At 43.3% G+C, this 15,314-nt stretch overlaps 11 non-coding genes across 11 annotated transcripts; all 11 read right to left on the bottom strand.

Moving 5' to 3' along the window:
• Positions 1-3,766: 3,766 nt before the first annotated feature.
• On the bottom strand, positions 3,767-3,957 carry LOC146725471 (U2 spliceosomal RNA). Its single transcript, XR_014928795.1, has one exon. It is a non-coding gene; the product is annotated as a U2 spliceosomal RNA (small nuclear RNA).
• Positions 3,958-4,360: 403 nt separating this feature from the next.
• LOC146725470 (U2 spliceosomal RNA) lies at positions 4,361-4,551 on the bottom strand. Its single transcript, XR_014928752.1, has one exon. It is a non-coding gene; the product is annotated as a U2 spliceosomal RNA (small nuclear RNA).
• Positions 4,552-4,954: 403 nt separating this feature from the next.
• On the bottom strand, positions 4,955-5,145 carry LOC146725469 (U2 spliceosomal RNA). The gene has a single exon (XR_014928794.1). It is a non-coding gene; the product is annotated as a U2 spliceosomal RNA (small nuclear RNA).
• Positions 5,146-5,548: 403 nt separating this feature from the next.
• LOC146725468 (U2 spliceosomal RNA) lies at positions 5,549-5,739 on the bottom strand. The gene has a single exon (XR_014928751.1). It is a non-coding gene; the product is annotated as a U2 spliceosomal RNA (small nuclear RNA).
• Positions 5,740-6,142: 403 nt separating this feature from the next.
• Positions 6,143-6,333, bottom strand: LOC146725467 (U2 spliceosomal RNA). Its single transcript, XR_014928793.1, has one exon. It is a non-coding gene; the product is annotated as a U2 spliceosomal RNA (small nuclear RNA).
• A 403-nt stretch (positions 6,334-6,736) lies between these two features.
• LOC146725466 (U2 spliceosomal RNA) lies at positions 6,737-6,927 on the bottom strand. The gene has a single exon (XR_014928749.1). It is a non-coding gene; the product is annotated as a U2 spliceosomal RNA (small nuclear RNA).
• A 403-nt stretch (positions 6,928-7,330) lies between these two features.
• On the bottom strand, positions 7,331-7,521 carry LOC146725465 (U2 spliceosomal RNA). The gene has a single exon (XR_014928792.1). It is a non-coding gene; the product is annotated as a U2 spliceosomal RNA (small nuclear RNA).
• A 403-nt stretch (positions 7,522-7,924) lies between these two features.
• Positions 7,925-8,122, bottom strand: LOC146725464 (U2 spliceosomal RNA). The gene has a single exon (XR_014928759.1). It is a non-coding gene; the product is annotated as a U2 spliceosomal RNA (small nuclear RNA).
• Positions 8,123-13,783: 5,661 nt separating this feature from the next.
• Positions 13,784-13,974, bottom strand: LOC146725463 (U2 spliceosomal RNA). The gene has a single exon (XR_014928790.1). It is a non-coding gene; the product is annotated as a U2 spliceosomal RNA (small nuclear RNA).
• A 403-nt stretch (positions 13,975-14,377) lies between these two features.
• LOC146725462 (U2 spliceosomal RNA) lies at positions 14,378-14,568 on the bottom strand. The gene has a single exon (XR_014928789.1). It is a non-coding gene; the product is annotated as a U2 spliceosomal RNA (small nuclear RNA).
• A 403-nt stretch (positions 14,569-14,971) lies between these two features.
• LOC146725461 (U2 spliceosomal RNA) lies at positions 14,972-15,162 on the bottom strand. The gene has a single exon (XR_014928788.1). It is a non-coding gene; the product is annotated as a U2 spliceosomal RNA (small nuclear RNA).
• Between the last annotated feature and the right edge of the window lie 152 nt (positions 15,163-15,314).

Below are 15,314 nucleotides of genomic sequence, written 5' to 3'. Positions count from 1 at the left end.
TCTACTCTGTCAAACGCTTTCTTTTGGTCAAGCGATATGATGGCCCCTGGCAAGTTGCGTGAGTTGGAAAAGTAACAAAAATCACGTATTATTCTTAAGTTATCAAAAATGCTACGTCCCTTGACTCCACATGTTTGATATGTGTTTGTTAGGGTGGGTAGCACTTGGCGCAATCTATTGCAAAGCGATTTTGTCAAGATTTTATAGTCTGCGTTCAGAAGTGAGATGGGGCGTTTATTTTCGGGTCGTGAATTAGCGTTGCTGTCATCAGACTTGTTAAGGAGGGTGATAAGACCAAAACGTTGAGAACAGCTGAGACATGATTTTTGGAAACAGTCATTGTATACGTCCAGGAGAATGGGGCCTGTGAAATCCCAACAGGCGATGTAGAATTCCTTGGGAAAACCGTCAGAACCTGGTGACTTGTCGTTTTGCATATCGGCCAGAGCACGAGTCAGCTCTGCTAAGGTCAACGGTGAGTCAAGCGCAGATTGTTGATCGTTAGAAAGAGAAGTCGATAATTTTGAAAGAAATGAATTCTGTTCTTCAAAATCTAAATTTGCTGTGTTAGAATACAGGGACGAGTAAAAATCAGTAAAAGTACGCGAGATCGCTTCAGGTTCAGTATGAACGTTGTCTTCGCTATCAATAACGCTAGTGATTCGTTTTTTTTTACCTCGCTTTCTTTCACGAGCAAAAAAATATTTGGTGGGCTTTTCGTTGTTGTCTAGTAATTTCGCCCGTGATCGCACCTTGGCCCCTTCACTGCGACCTGCCAATAAGTCGTTCATTTTACTTTTGAGGCGGTTATAATTAGCAATTACCTCAATAGATTGATCGCCCTGGTTGAGAAGAGACACTGCCAAATTAAGTTGTTGTTGTAAAGTTTGCATTTCTGCTTTACGCTTTGCAGATTGAATACGGGCGTGTTTACGGATTACCGACTTAATTCTCGTTTTTGTCATGTCCCACCATTCACTGAGACTGGGAAAGGCTCCTTGTAATGTGACCCACTCTGATACTCGTTCCCTAATTTCGTTGATGACTTCTGATTTTGCAAGCAGTGAGGTATTACACTTCCAAAATCCCGGTCCAAAGGATACAGACGGAGTGAAAGAAATATTTAAAGTCACGTAATCGTGATCAGAAAAGGAGCATGACGCAATATTGGTGTCAGCCTTTAACTGAGCAGAAATGTACCACCTATCAAGTCGGCTACCTATAGTGTTGTTTTTATTTCTCCAAGTGAAACTACGAGTGTCTGGGTTTTGTGACCGCCAGATATCGACTAAGTCAAAATCGGCGCACATTCCCCGAAGTACATTTGTCCCAGTAAAACGTGAAGTATTGTTTTCAGAACCACCAAAACAATCCTTTTTGCCGTCAACACAATTAAAATCCCCACAAAGTAGAATATTTTTATGAGTTCCCAAGTATAAGTGTAAGTCAGAAAGGAAACGTAAACGTTGTCCCGGAGCGTTTGGAGCGTACACTGCGCAAAGACGGTAAGTGTGGCCGCTTTCGACCGTGATATTACACGCAACAATTCGACCCTCAGTGTCTGTTAAAGCAGCCGAGCATTGAAGGGACGCTCTTGGCGATATTAAAATACCCGTCCCACAACTGAAGTTAGATCCCAAACTCCAGTGAGTACGGCCTCCCCACTCTCTACTCCACTCGTCCATGTCCTTGGTAGAACTGACATGTGATTCTTGTACACAGACAATGTCGTAGTTTGCCTCACGGCAATGTTGAAAAAACACTTTACGTTTATTACTATCTTGTAAACCATTAACATTAATTGTACATATGTTGAGCATTGTTAACGCCATGAGAAAAATACATATAATATACTCCATTATGATATAAGGAAATTGTCGAAAAACTGCACATCTTTGGATAGAACGATACGTGGGTGGATTTGGTGCATGTGTGACAGCCACTCAGACGGATTTGGAAACACTAGATTTTTCTTTTTACATGATTTGCTGAAGTCACATGGAATGGTTATTTTACCTTGCTTGTGCGCTGTCGAGCAGTGGTTTACTACTGCTTCCCAACCTGTGTTTGTTTCTTCGCATGCCAGTCCTGTCACTCTGGAACAGGTAACAGGGACAAGTTTCAGATTTTTCAACAGGCAAGAACGGAGATGGGATTTCGCACGCTGTACCATCGATTCTTCTTTTCCTACTTTTGTCGACTCTGCCACACAGCCATCAGTGCTCTCATTTTTTCCTTCAGGTTTATTTCTTTTAACTGCCTCGCCACCACTGTCGGAGTCTGTCAGTGTGGGGCGTTTCACGCCCGGTAAAACTGACGCCTCTGTTCTCTCGGTACCATCAGTATCCATGTCCCACTCACTGGTTGACTCTCCAAAAATTGACACCTTGACCTCATCAGTGGCTATTTCGGACGTGACTTCAGTTGTCATTTCAGTTGGCACACCTGACGTTTTCTCAGCTTGGTCTTTAACAATCTGCTCAGTCTCGGGGACGGATGCAGTATTACCTTCTGATACGGGGGGGTTCGCCACGCGGTTTGCAAAAGACAAAGGGCAGTTGCGGTACACGTGGCCCTCATTGCCACACACTGTGCATTTGATTTTATTTGAGCACTCAGCCACAACATGACCCACCTGCTGGCAACGATAGCACCTCATGTTTTTGCATTCCTTTCCTAGGTGACCCATGCTGCCACATTTAGAACAAGTCTTAGGCTGACCCCAGTACGTGAACCACACGTTTCTGTTGGCAATCCGAACCACTGATGGAATGTGCTTTTTCAATTTTATTTGGTACGCACGATTTCCATTCAGTATACCAGGAAAGTTTGCAAAAGTACACAGCCTTGACCCGACAACCTCACCATATTGAGACAGCATCTGTTTTACATAATTGTTATCCAAATCCAGGTCAATGTACAAAGCTGTGACAACAGTGACTTCTGAGTAGGATTCCACGGTGCATTCATCAAACCCTTGTAAAACCTGTTCGAACTGGTTTCGAAAAACCACCTGCCTGAATTTTACGTCAAAGGAAAAACGCGGCAACTGCTGTACTGCATCCAGGTGGATTTTGGGGTCAACGCCAGCCTTACTCAATAATTCGAAGACGTCTTTCGTTGAAGTATATTCTGAAAACTTCAACAATAGGGTGCGGTCCTTTCGACCGCCTGGCCGAATACCGGCCATGGCTATAAAGGCCAACCACTAATAAAACGGATAATAAAATAAATACTCACAGTAAAGCAAATACACAACAGACCGAGACTTGATGAGTCAGCAAAAAACAGGAAGTTCTCTTTTAAAGCAGCGAAGTCTGGCGAACGGGCGCAGAGATCTTAGCCAAAAGGCCGAGAAGCGATAACCAGTAACGGCCATAGCACAGAGGCATATGCAGATATGCAAATAAATGGTCCAGCTCATATACGAACACGAAAATGGTAAATGTTGAAATAACAACCCGGAAATTTCGTATATTGTTTTCATGCCTAATGGCATGTTTGTTACTATTATTTGTTACAAAGTAACTAGTCGCCTGCATACTATCTCGGCGACTTTTGTGGCAATCGAAGCTAAAGTTAAGCCAAAAATATATATTTATACGTAGCGTCAGGTGACGTAATCGATTATGCAAATTAGGACCGTCCGTCCAGCCGAAGAATAAGGGTTTTAACAAGTTTCATTAGCGCCCACTATCGGGCATTAAAATGGAGAAAACGGGTGACGCAAAGGGTTGATTTGTTTTATTCTGATATTAAATTGTATATGAGGTGGACCATTCCCAGAAATACTGCAATACTGGGTCAATCCGTGGCCAGGACGGAGCAAGCCCCTATTCCATGGCCTGTTTTCAAAAATCAGTTTAATATCGAGTTGCTCAATGAGCAACGTATCAGATATTAAGCTGATAAGAACAGATACTACACATGATCTTAGCCAAAAGGCCGAGAAGCGATAACCAGTAACGGCCATAGCACAGAGGCATATGCAGATATGCAAATAAATGGTCCAGCTCATATACGAACACGAAAATGGTAAATGTTGAAATAACAACCCGGAAATTTCGTATATTGTTTTCATGCCTAATGGCATGTTTGTTACTATTATTTGTTACAAAGTAACTAGTCGCCTGCATACTATCTCGGCGACTTTTGTGGCAATCGAAGCTAAAGTTAAGCCAAAAATATATATTTATACGTAGCGTCAGGTGACGTAATCGATTATGCAAATTAGGACCGTCCGTCCAGCCGAAGAATAAGGGTTTTAACAAGTTCCATTAGCGCCCACTATCGGGCATTTAAATGGAGAAAACGGGTGACGCAAAGGGTTGATTTGTTTTATTCTGATATTAAATTGTATATGAGGTGGACCATTCCCAGAAATACTGCAATACTGGGTCAATCCGTGGCCAGGACGGAGCAAGCCCCTATTCCATGGCCTGTTTTCAAAAATCAGTTTAATATCGAGTTGCTCAATGAGCAACGTATCAGATATTAAGCTGATAAGAACAGATACTACACATGATCTTAGCCAAAAGGTCGAGAAGCGATAACCAGTAACGGCCATAGCACAGAGGCATATGCAGATATGCAAATAAATGGTCCAGCTCATATACGAACACGAAAATGGTAAATGTTGAAATAACAACCCGGAAATTTCGTATATTGTTTTCATGCCTAATGGCATGTTTGTTACTATTATTTGTTACAAAGTATCTAGTCGCCTGCATACTATCTCGGCGACTTTTGTAGCAATCGAAGCTAAAGTTAAGCCAAAAATATATATTTATACGTAGCGTCAGGTGACGTAATCGATTATGCAAATTAGGACCGTCCGTCCAGCCGAAGAATAAGGGTTTTAACAAGTTCCATTAGCGCCCACTATCGGGCATTAAAATGGAGAAAACGGGTGACGCAAAGGGTTGATTTGTTTTATTCTGATATTAAATTGTATATGAGGTGGACCATTCCCAGAAATACTGCAATACTGGGTCAATCCGTGGCCAGGACGGAGCAAGCCCCTATTCCATGGCCTGTTTTCAAAAATCAGTTTAATATCGAGTTGCTCAATGAGCAACGTATCAGATATTAAGCTGATAAGAACAGATACTACACATGATCTTAGCCAAAAGGCCGAGAAGCGATAACCAGTAACGGCCATAGCACAGAGGCATATGCAGATATGCAAATAAATGGTCCAGCTCATATACGAACACGAAAATGGTAAATGTTGAAATAACAACCCGGAAATTTCGTATATTGTTTTCATGCCTAATGGCATGTTTGTTACTATTATTTGTTACAAAGTAACTAGTCGCCTGCATACTATCTCGGCGACTTTTGTGGCAATCGAAGCTAAAGTTAAGCCAAAAATATATATTTATACGTAGCGTCAGGTGACGTAATCGATTATGCAAATTAGGACCGTCCGTCCAGCCGAAGAATAAGGGTTTTAACAAGTTTCATTAGCGCCCACTATCGGGCATTAAAATGGAGAAAACGGGTGACGCAAAGGGTTGATTTGTTTTATTCTGATATTAAATTGTATATGAGGTGGACCATTCCCAGAAATACTGCAATACTGGGTCAATCCGTGGCCAGGACGGAGCAAGCCCCTATTCCATGGCCTGTTTTCAAAAATCAGTTTAATATCGAGTTGCTCAATGAGCAACGTATCAGATATTAAGCTGATAAGAACAGATACTACACATGATCTTAGCCAAAAGGTCGAGAAGCGATAACCAGTAACGGCCATAGCACAGAGGCATATGCAGATATGCAAATAAATGGTCCAGCTCATATACGAACACGAAAATGGTAAATGTTGAAATAACAACCCGGAAATTTCGTATATTGTTTTCATGCCTAATGGCATGTTTGTTACTATTATTTGTTACAAAGTAACTAGTCGCCTGCATACTATCTCGGCGACTTTTGTGGCAATCGAAGCTAAAGTTAAGCCAAAAATATATATTTATACGTAGCGTCAGGTGACGTAATCGATTATGCAAATTAGGACCGTCCGTCCAGCCGAAGAATAAGGGTTTTAACAAGTTCCATTAGCGCCCACTATCGGGCATTAAAATGGAGAAAACGGGTGACGCAAAGGGTTGATTTGTTTTATTCTGATATTAAATTGTATATGAGGTGGACCATTCCCAGAAATACTGCAATACTGGGTCAATCCGTGGCCAGGACGGAGCAAGCCCCTATTCCATGGCCTGTTTTCAAAAATCAGTTTAATATCGAGTTGCTCAATGAGCAACGTATCAGATATTAAGCTGATAAGAACAGATACTACACATGATCTTAGCCAAAAGGCCGAGAAGCGATAACCAGTAACGGCCATAGCACAGAGGCATATGCAGATATGCAAATAAATGGTCCAGCTCATATACGAACACGAAAATGGTAAATGTTGAAATAACAACCCGGAAATTTCGTATATTGTTTTCATGCCTAATGGCATGTTTGTTACTATTATTTGTTACAAAGTAACTAGTCGCCTGCATACTATCTCGGCGACTTTTGTGGCAATCGAAGCTAAAGTTAAGCCAAAAATATATATTTATACGTAGCGTCAGGTGACGTAATCGATTATGCAAATTAGGACCGTCCGTCCAGCCGAAGAATAAGGGTTTTAACAAGTTCCATTAGCGCCCACTATCGGGCATTAAAATGGAGAAAACGGGTGACGCAAAGGGTTGATTTGTTTTATTCTGATATTAAATTGTATATGAGGTGGACCATTCCCAGAAATACTGCAATACTGGGTCAATCCGTGGCCAGGACGGAGCAAGCCCCTATTCCATGGCCTGTTTTCAAAAATCAGTTTAATATCGAGTTGCTCAATGAGCAACGTATCAGATATTAAGCTGATAAGAACAGATACTACACATGATCTTAGCCAAAAGGTCGAGAAGCGATAACCAGTAACGGCCATAGCACAGAGGCATATGCAGATATGCAAATAAATGGTCCAGCTCATATACGAACACGAAAATGGTAAATGTTGAAATAACAACCCGGAAATTTCGTATATTGTTTTCATGCCTAATGGCATGTTTGTTACTATTATTTGTTACAAAGTAACTAGTCGCCTGCATACTATCTCGGCGACTTTTGTGGCAATCGAAGCTAAAGTTAAGCCAAAAATATATATTTATACGTAGCGTCAGGTGACGTAATCGATTATGCAAATTAGGACCGTCCGTCCAGCCGAAGAATAAGGGTTTTAACAAGTTCCATTAGCGCCCACTATCGGGCATTAAAATGGAGAAAACGGGTGACGCAAAGGGTTGATTTGTTTTATTCTGATATTAAATTGTATATGAGGTGGACCATTCCCAGAAATACTGCAATACTGGGTCAATCCGTGGCCAGGACGGAGCAAGCCCCTATTCCATGGCCTGTTTTCAAAAATCAGTTTAATATCGAGTTGCTCAATGAGCAACGTATCAGATATTAAGCTGATAAGAACAGATACTACACATGATCTTAGCCAAAAGGCCGAGAAGCGATAACCAGTAACGGCCATAGCACAGAGGCATATGCAGATATGCAAATAAATGGTCCAGCTCATATACGAACACGAAAATGGTAAATGTTGAAATAACAACCCGGAAATTTCGTATATTGTTTTCATGCCTAATGGCATGTTTGTTACTATTATTTGTTACAAAGTAACTAGTCGCCTGCATACTATCTCGGCGACTTTTGTGGCAATCGAAGCTAAAGTTAAGCCAAAAATATATATTTATACGTAGCGTCAGGTGACGTAATCGATTATGCAAATTAGGACCGTCCGTCCAGCCGAAGAATAAGGGTTTTAACAAGTTCCATTAGCGCCCACTATCGGGCATTAAAATGGAGAAAACGGGTGACGCAAAGGGTTGATTTGTTTTATTCTGATATTAAATTGTATATGAGGTGGACCATTCCCAGAAATACTGCAATACTGGGTCAATCCGTGGCCAGAACGGAGCAAGCCCCTATTCCATGGCCTGTTTTCAAAAATCAGTTTAATATCGAGTTGCTCAATGAGCAACGTATCAGATATTAAGCTGATAAGAACAGATACTCCTTTTTGGTTTAGGGGTAGCGAAATTCAACTAAATGGAACTATTTAGATCTATGTTAGTTAGGTGCCCCAAGGCAGGCCGGCCACGCCGGTTCGGAGCTCAAGGTGGTGCGATCACCCCTGCCAACACCTTTCTTGTACCATGCATTAAAAGTTTAGGTATAACGTGCTGGGCCATGGCCGTGAAAACGGCCGCGGCTGGAGTCACTGACGGAACTGTGAGTCTCAGGGAGGTGAAGATAATGAGCCACGAGGGCATACAATGCGTGAGCATTAAAGAAGCGTTATTTGATATCCTGATGGTGAGGCTCTAACAAAGGGTTTCCAAGTAGTGAAAAAGTCAGGTCTGGAGAGGCGTTGAAATTCGGCCTTAAGACGGTGTGTTATTTCTGCCTTAATGTGCTGTAGTGTGGTCTCTGCTGGTAGATGGATATCATCATAGGCTGCTTTACATCTTGATCTCCAAATGTGAAGCTTGACGAGATTAATAAGGTAGATAGCAGGACTATTTGGAAATGAGTTGTGCGGTGTATTGGGCAAGCTGTACAGGATTAGGTTTGAATCGGCGGTAGACAAGATGTTGTAGAGGCGGAAAAACCTTGAGTCTACCCACGACCACAGAAAGTCTGAGAAAGCACACTTCACGAAGATGTGTTCAATGGATTCGGGGTTGTTGCAGGCACTACGAGGACAGATTTGGGTGGAGGCGAGCCCCCACTTGTGCATATTAATGGTGGTTGGGAGTACTCTGTGTGTTGTGCGCCAGGCCAAATCAATCATCTTTTTCTCCAGAAGTGGTGAGTGTATCCTGGTCCAGATGGTTTTCCAATCAAGGTTTGCATTATGCTTCATCACACGTGGGTAAGTGATTGTCTGCTTGTTCAGAAGGGTGTAGAGTTCCTTGGTGGAGGTCAATTCCCAATTGGTGTTGCTGTCGATTGTGTGGACGGTGTTCACAAGATTGATAAGTGCGGTATACCAAGGGGGGTGGGGCGAGAAGTGCGGGGATGAATTGGACCAGATTCCGGGGATCATCTTCCTAAGAGCAGTGGCACAGTATGCCTTGAGGAAGAAACTGCTAGGATGTTTGTAGAAGCTCGCTTGAAGTGGTTTCAGTAGCATGACTTTAGATTTAAGTGACAGGTTCGTCAGGCCCCAGCCCCCTTCATTGGGAGGTAGGTAGATAACCTCACGACGCACTCTGTCCCCTCTGTTGCTCCAAAAAAAGGCAAAAATATCTGTAGTGATTGCCTTCTCCACCACTGGAGGGCAAGGGAAGAGAGGAGCAATGTAGTAGAAAAGCGGAAGAGCAATAGTGTTTAGAACAACTGTTTTCCCTGCCAGAGTAAGATGTCTGGTCTCCCAGGTGGAAAACAGCTTAGTGAGCTTGCTGTGCCGGTCTGTCCAATTCTCGGATGGCATGTCTCCATTGGATATCCATATGCCATTAATTTTGATCTTATTGTTGGTGAATTTAATCCCTGCTGGGCAGTCGACTCTTTCTCTCCATTTACCCGTCCATAAGCCCATAGACTTGTCTTTATTGAGACAAGAGCCTGAGGCAAGCTCAAATTGTCTACAGATGTTCATCAGCACGTTAATTTCAGAGGAGTCCACTATGACTGCTGTGATGTCATCGGCATATTGAAGTAGTTTAGCCGTGGGTGATGGTCCCGGCAGGCTGAAACCCCCAAACCTGGATGAGTGTCTTACAGCTGCCGCAAAGGGCTCAATGTACAGAGTGTACAGCAGAGGAGACAGTGGGCATCCTTGCCGAACGCCTCTTGACAGGGGGAATGGGGTCGCCAGAAAGCCATTGACAAGTAATTTGCTTCCGATGTCCTTGTAGAGGGTTTGAATAGCATCGATAAAGCGTGGTCCAAAATTCATCTTGTGCAGGATTCTGTGGAGAAAAGGCCACTCCACACGGTCAAAGGCTTTCTCTTGGTCAAGGGAGACAATGGCACAGGGAATGTTGCGCTGGTTGGCAAAATGAACAATGTCTCTAATCAGTTGGATGTTTTGAAGTATTGATCTGCCTGGCACCCCACAGGTTTGAAAGGGTGAGAGGAGCTTGGGAGTAACAGTCTTCAGCCTGTTGCACAGCGATTTCGAGATCAATTTGTAATCTGTGTTGAGTAGAGAAATGGGACGTTTGTTTTTGGGGCAGAGATCAGCGTTTTCTTTCCCAGGAATGGACGTGTCAACATTTTTGTTGAGCAGTGTGATTATGCCTACTCTCTGTGAGCCAGATAATTTACCCTGTTCCAGAGCCTGGTTTATAACCTGAAGAAGATCGTTTTTAATGATCTGCCAAAAGGTGAGGTAGAATTCTTTGGGTAAGCCGTCACTGCCTGGCGTTTTGTTGTCCTCCATACTCTTCAGGGAGGTAAAGAGCTCTGTCAGGGTGATGGGTTTTTCCAAGACCAGCTGTTCCTTGCTGGACAGCTGAGAAGTGATGTGGGAAAGAAAATAATCCTGTTCATCCGTGTCAAGGCTGGGAGAAGCAGTGTACAGAGATCCAAAGAGTTGGGTCAGGGAGGCCTCAATTTTTTCCTGGGACCGGTGGATGTTACCCTCCATATCCTGAATTGCAGAGATGATTTTCTTTTTGCCTTGTCTGTGCTCGCGGGTGAGAAAAAATCTAGTACACTTTTCGTCTAGGTCGAACTTGCGGACACGGGCACGGATTTTCACCCCTTCGAGGCGTTTCTTATTAATGTTGTTGATTTTATTTTTAATAGAAATGTGGGAACTGAGAGTCTCTTTGGAGCGGTCTCCCTGGTTTAGTTGAGTAGTGAGTTGGTCGAGTTTAAGCTGGAGAGACTGCTGTTCGGCCTTCTGCGCCCTGGCTCTGATTCTTGCGTGTTTCTGCAAGATGAATTTAACCCTACTCTTCACCATATCCCACCAATCGGCCTGGCATTGAAAGCCTGGCTGCAGTGATTGCCAAAGGGCATACTTGTCCGCGATTTCTGTGTAAACTGAGCGATCCTGTAGCAAGGAAGTGTTACATTTCCATACACCCGGGCCACGAGGCAGGATATTGGGGAAGGTAATGTTCACTGAAACAGGGTCATGATCTGACAGGGAGCAGGCGTTAATAGTGGTCCGCGTGCTCATGTGGGCCGAGATGTAAAAACGGTCCAGCCGAGAGGCCACTGAGTTGTTGGAATCCCTCCAAGTGAACTGTTGTCCATTGGGGTGTTCTTTTCGCCAAGAGTCAACAAGTTGGAGATCTTCAACCAGCGATTCCAGATTCCTGCTTCCTGTGTAGGAATGAGAGCTTGAATGGGAACCACCACATCTGTCCGCCGGGGACAAGAGGCAGTTGAAGTCACCCCCTAGAATAATAGGGGAGCCACCGCCAAAATATTGGTGCAAATTGTTGAAGAATATGGGTCTTTGACCGGGTGAGTTGGGACCGTAGATATTGATGAGAGCGAGGGGGGAGCCATTTACTAGGACTGAACAGGCAATGACCCTACCCTCTGTGTCTTTCATAGTATTCTTCAAACAAGCCTCAGAATGAGGTGAGAAGAGAGTTCCCACTCCCTTGCTCTTATTAGAACCTAGGCTCCAGATTGCAGTCCCTCCCCACTCAGCGGTCCATTGATTTTCTTCCTGCACATTACCGATGTGAGCCTCCTGAATGAAGATGATGTCATACTTATTCCTGCATTGCTGGAAAAACTGTGCTCTCTTAGAAGGGTCTCGCAAGCCATTGACGTTACAGGTGAGTACGGTGAGGAGAGGCATAATGACAGTGAGGTTGTGGAGAACCATACAGAGTTAATTGATGAAATAATAGTCAAAAAAGGAAGAACTCTTACCGAGGACAAATTGTGGGTGACTGTTGCAGCAGTGGGTCAACCATTCCGAAGTATTCACCGAGATCTCTTTACATTCCTTTACTGGACAGAGAATCTCCACCAGGTCAAAATTATTGTGAACTTCTTGACGATGTCTGAGCACCTCAACCCATCCAGTGAGGCGCTTTCTACAGTCAGTGCCTGACAAGGAACCACAGACGACGTCGACTTCTCCTAGTTTGAGTAGAGGGGAGTTTTTGGTTGCAGTGAAGGCTGCCAGGGTTTGCTTTTCAGGCTTCCTCTCCTTGCCATCTTGGCTACAAATTGACTCCTGGTCTGAAGAGGTGCAGAAGTCATCCTCATCAGCAGGGGGCTTCTTTCTCTTCGGCTCGTCCTCTGGGATGTCTTCGCCGACTGACACTGGCCGTTTTTCTCTGTGGATCACCTCATCACTGCCAATTGTGTTCAGGGGCTCCGTCAGTAGGTCTGAGATGTCCTCGTGATCCTCGGTTGGTGAAACTTGGCCAGCGTTGTTGTTGGTGGGAGGATCATTGGCAGGCGTGGGAAGGGACCATTTCTTGTCGATATTCGTTTTGTTGGCGAAGGATATCGGACAGAGACGGAAGTTGTGTCCGTCTTCGTTACAAATTGTGCACTTAATTTGTCTCTTACACGCCTCAGCAGTGTGTCCGAGCTCTTGACACCTGAAGCATTTTACCTCTTTACAATCTTTAGCAAAGTGTCCCTTCTGGTTGCACTTTGCGCAGATCTTTGGTTGCCCAGGGTACGACAGCCAGATGTTGCGGTTACAAACGCGAATCCTTGGTGGAATGCTGTGGCGAAGCTTGATCTTGTATTGTCGCAACCCATTGTAACATGATGGAAAGTCTGCATAAACACACTTTCTTGCCGCAACTATCTCTCCATATGGTGCCAACGCATATTGGACATAGCAGTCGTTCATGTCGTTTCCCACAAAGGAGGCAGTGACAATGACGACTTCCTCATAATTTGTTACAGAAACCATTTCAGATATAGATTCTAACTTCGGCATAAACTCTCGTCTGAGACTTATGGAGCGAAATGTAACATCATACTTTCCGGGAGCAGTTCTTTCAACTGCTTCTAAGTGGGGTTCTACTTCAACACCGGCGAGGCCAAGAAATATGAAAACTTCTTTAGGAGCAACATTTTCCGAGAATGCTAGGTTCAGCACCCTGTCTTTTCTTGCCAGTGGCCGGGAATTGGCCATGGCTGGCGGCATACTAGAACACCAGGAAACAGAGAACACAGCAGGAACTCCCTAAACCTATAGTCTGGTGACTAAGGGTAGGGGAGAATCTAAAACACTGGATGCAGCAAATGAGAAATAACAGAAATGTAACTTACGAAACTGTAGAACAGCTACTGGAAGAGTCTCTTCAGGATACGCGCAGATTAAGTCCGATAATTACCAATTAGATTTTAGCCAAAAGGCCGAGAAGCGATAACCAGTAACGGCCATAGCACAGAGGCATATGCAGATATGCAAATAAATGGTCCAGCTCATATACGAACACGAAAATGGTAAATGTTGAAATAACAACCCGGAAATTTCGTATATTGTTTTCATGCCTAATGGCATGTTTGTTACTATTATTTGTTACAAAGTAACTAGTCGCCTGCATACTATCTCGGCGACTTTTGTGGCAATCGAAGCTAAAGTTAAGCCAAAAATATATATTTATACGTAGCGTCAGGTGACGTAATCGATTATGCAAATTAGGACCGTCCGTCCAGCCGAAGAATAAGGGTTTTAACAAGTTCCATTAGCGCCCACTATCGGGCATTAAAATGGAGAAAACGGGTGACGCAAAGGGTTGATTTGTTTTATTCTGATATTAAATTGTATATGAGGTGGACCATTCCCAGAAATACTGCAATACTGGGTCAATCCGTGGCCAGGACGGAGCAAGCCCCTATTCCATGGCCTGTTTTCAAAAATCAGTTTAATATCGAGTTGCTCAATGAGCAACGTATCAGATATTAAGCTGATAAGAACAGATACTACACATGATCTTAGCCAAAAGGCCGAGAAGCGATAACCAGTAACGGCCATAGCACAGAGGCATATGCAGATATGCAAATAAATGGTCCAGCTCATATACGAACACGAAAATGGTAAATGTTGAAATAACAACCCGGAAATTTCGTATATTGTTTTCATGCCTAATGGCATGTTTGTTACTATTATTTGTTACAAAGTAACTAGTCGCCTGCATACTATCTCGGCGACTTTTGTGGCAATCGAAGCTAAAGTTAAGCCAAAAATATATATTTATACGTAGCGTCAGGTGACGTAATCGATTATGCAAATTAGGACCGTCCGTCCAGCCGAAGAATAAGGGTTTTAACAAGTTCCATTAGCGCCCACTATCGGGCATTAAAATGGAGAAAACGGGTGACGCAAAGGGTTGATTTGTTTTATTCTGATATTAAATTGTATATGAGGTGGACCATTCCCAGAAATACTGCAATACTGGGTCAATCCGTGGCCAGGACGGAGCAAGCCCCTATTCCATGGCCTGTTTTCAAAAATCAGTTTAATATCGAGTTGCTCAATGAGCAACGTATCAGATATTAAGCTGATAAGAACAGATACTACACATGATCTTAGCCAAAAGGCCGAGAAGCGATAACCAGTAACGGCCATAGCACAGAGGCATATGCAGATATGCAAATAAATGGTCCAGCTCATATACGAACACGAAAATGGTAAATGTTGAAATAACAACCCGGAAATTTCGTATATTGTTTTCATGCCTAATGGCATGTTTGTTACTATTATTTGTTACAAAGTAACTAGTCGCCTGCATACTATCTCGGCGACTTTTGTGGCAATCGAAGCTAAAGTTAAGCCAAAAATATATATTTATACGTAGCGTCAGGTGACGTAATCGATTATGCAAATTAGGACCGTCCGTCCAGCCGAAGAATAAGGGTTTTAACAAGTTCCATTAGCGCCCACTATCGGGCATTAAAATGGAGAAAACGGGTGACGCAAAGGGTTGATTTGTTTTATTCTGATATTAAATTGTATATGAGGTGGACCATTCCCAGAAATACTGCAATACTGGGTCAATCCGTGGCCAGGACGGAGCAAGCCCCTATTCCATGGCCTGTTTTCAAAAATCAGTTTAATATCGAGTTGCTCAATGAGCAACGTATCAGATATTAAGCTGATAAGAACAGATACTACACATGATCTTAGCCAAAAGGCCGAGAAGCGATAACCAGTAACGGCCATAGCACAGAGGCATATGCAGATATGCAAATAAATGGTCCAGCTCATATACGAACACGAAAATGGTAAATGTTGAAATAACAACCCGGAAATTTCGTATATTGTTTTAATGCCTAATGGCATGTTTGTTACTATTATT

The sequence above is a fragment of the Saccoglossus kowalevskii genome, unplaced genomic scaffold (assembly GCF_978046115.1).
Source record: "Saccoglossus kowalevskii unplaced genomic scaffold, keSacKowa6.1 SCAFFOLD_159, whole genome shotgun sequence".
Classification (NCBI taxonomy): domain Eukaryota; kingdom Metazoa; phylum Hemichordata; class Enteropneusta; family Harrimaniidae; genus Saccoglossus; species Saccoglossus kowalevskii.
The sequence above is the reverse complement of the archived record's forward strand: the minus strand, read 5'-3'. Positions and strand labels throughout refer to the sequence as shown.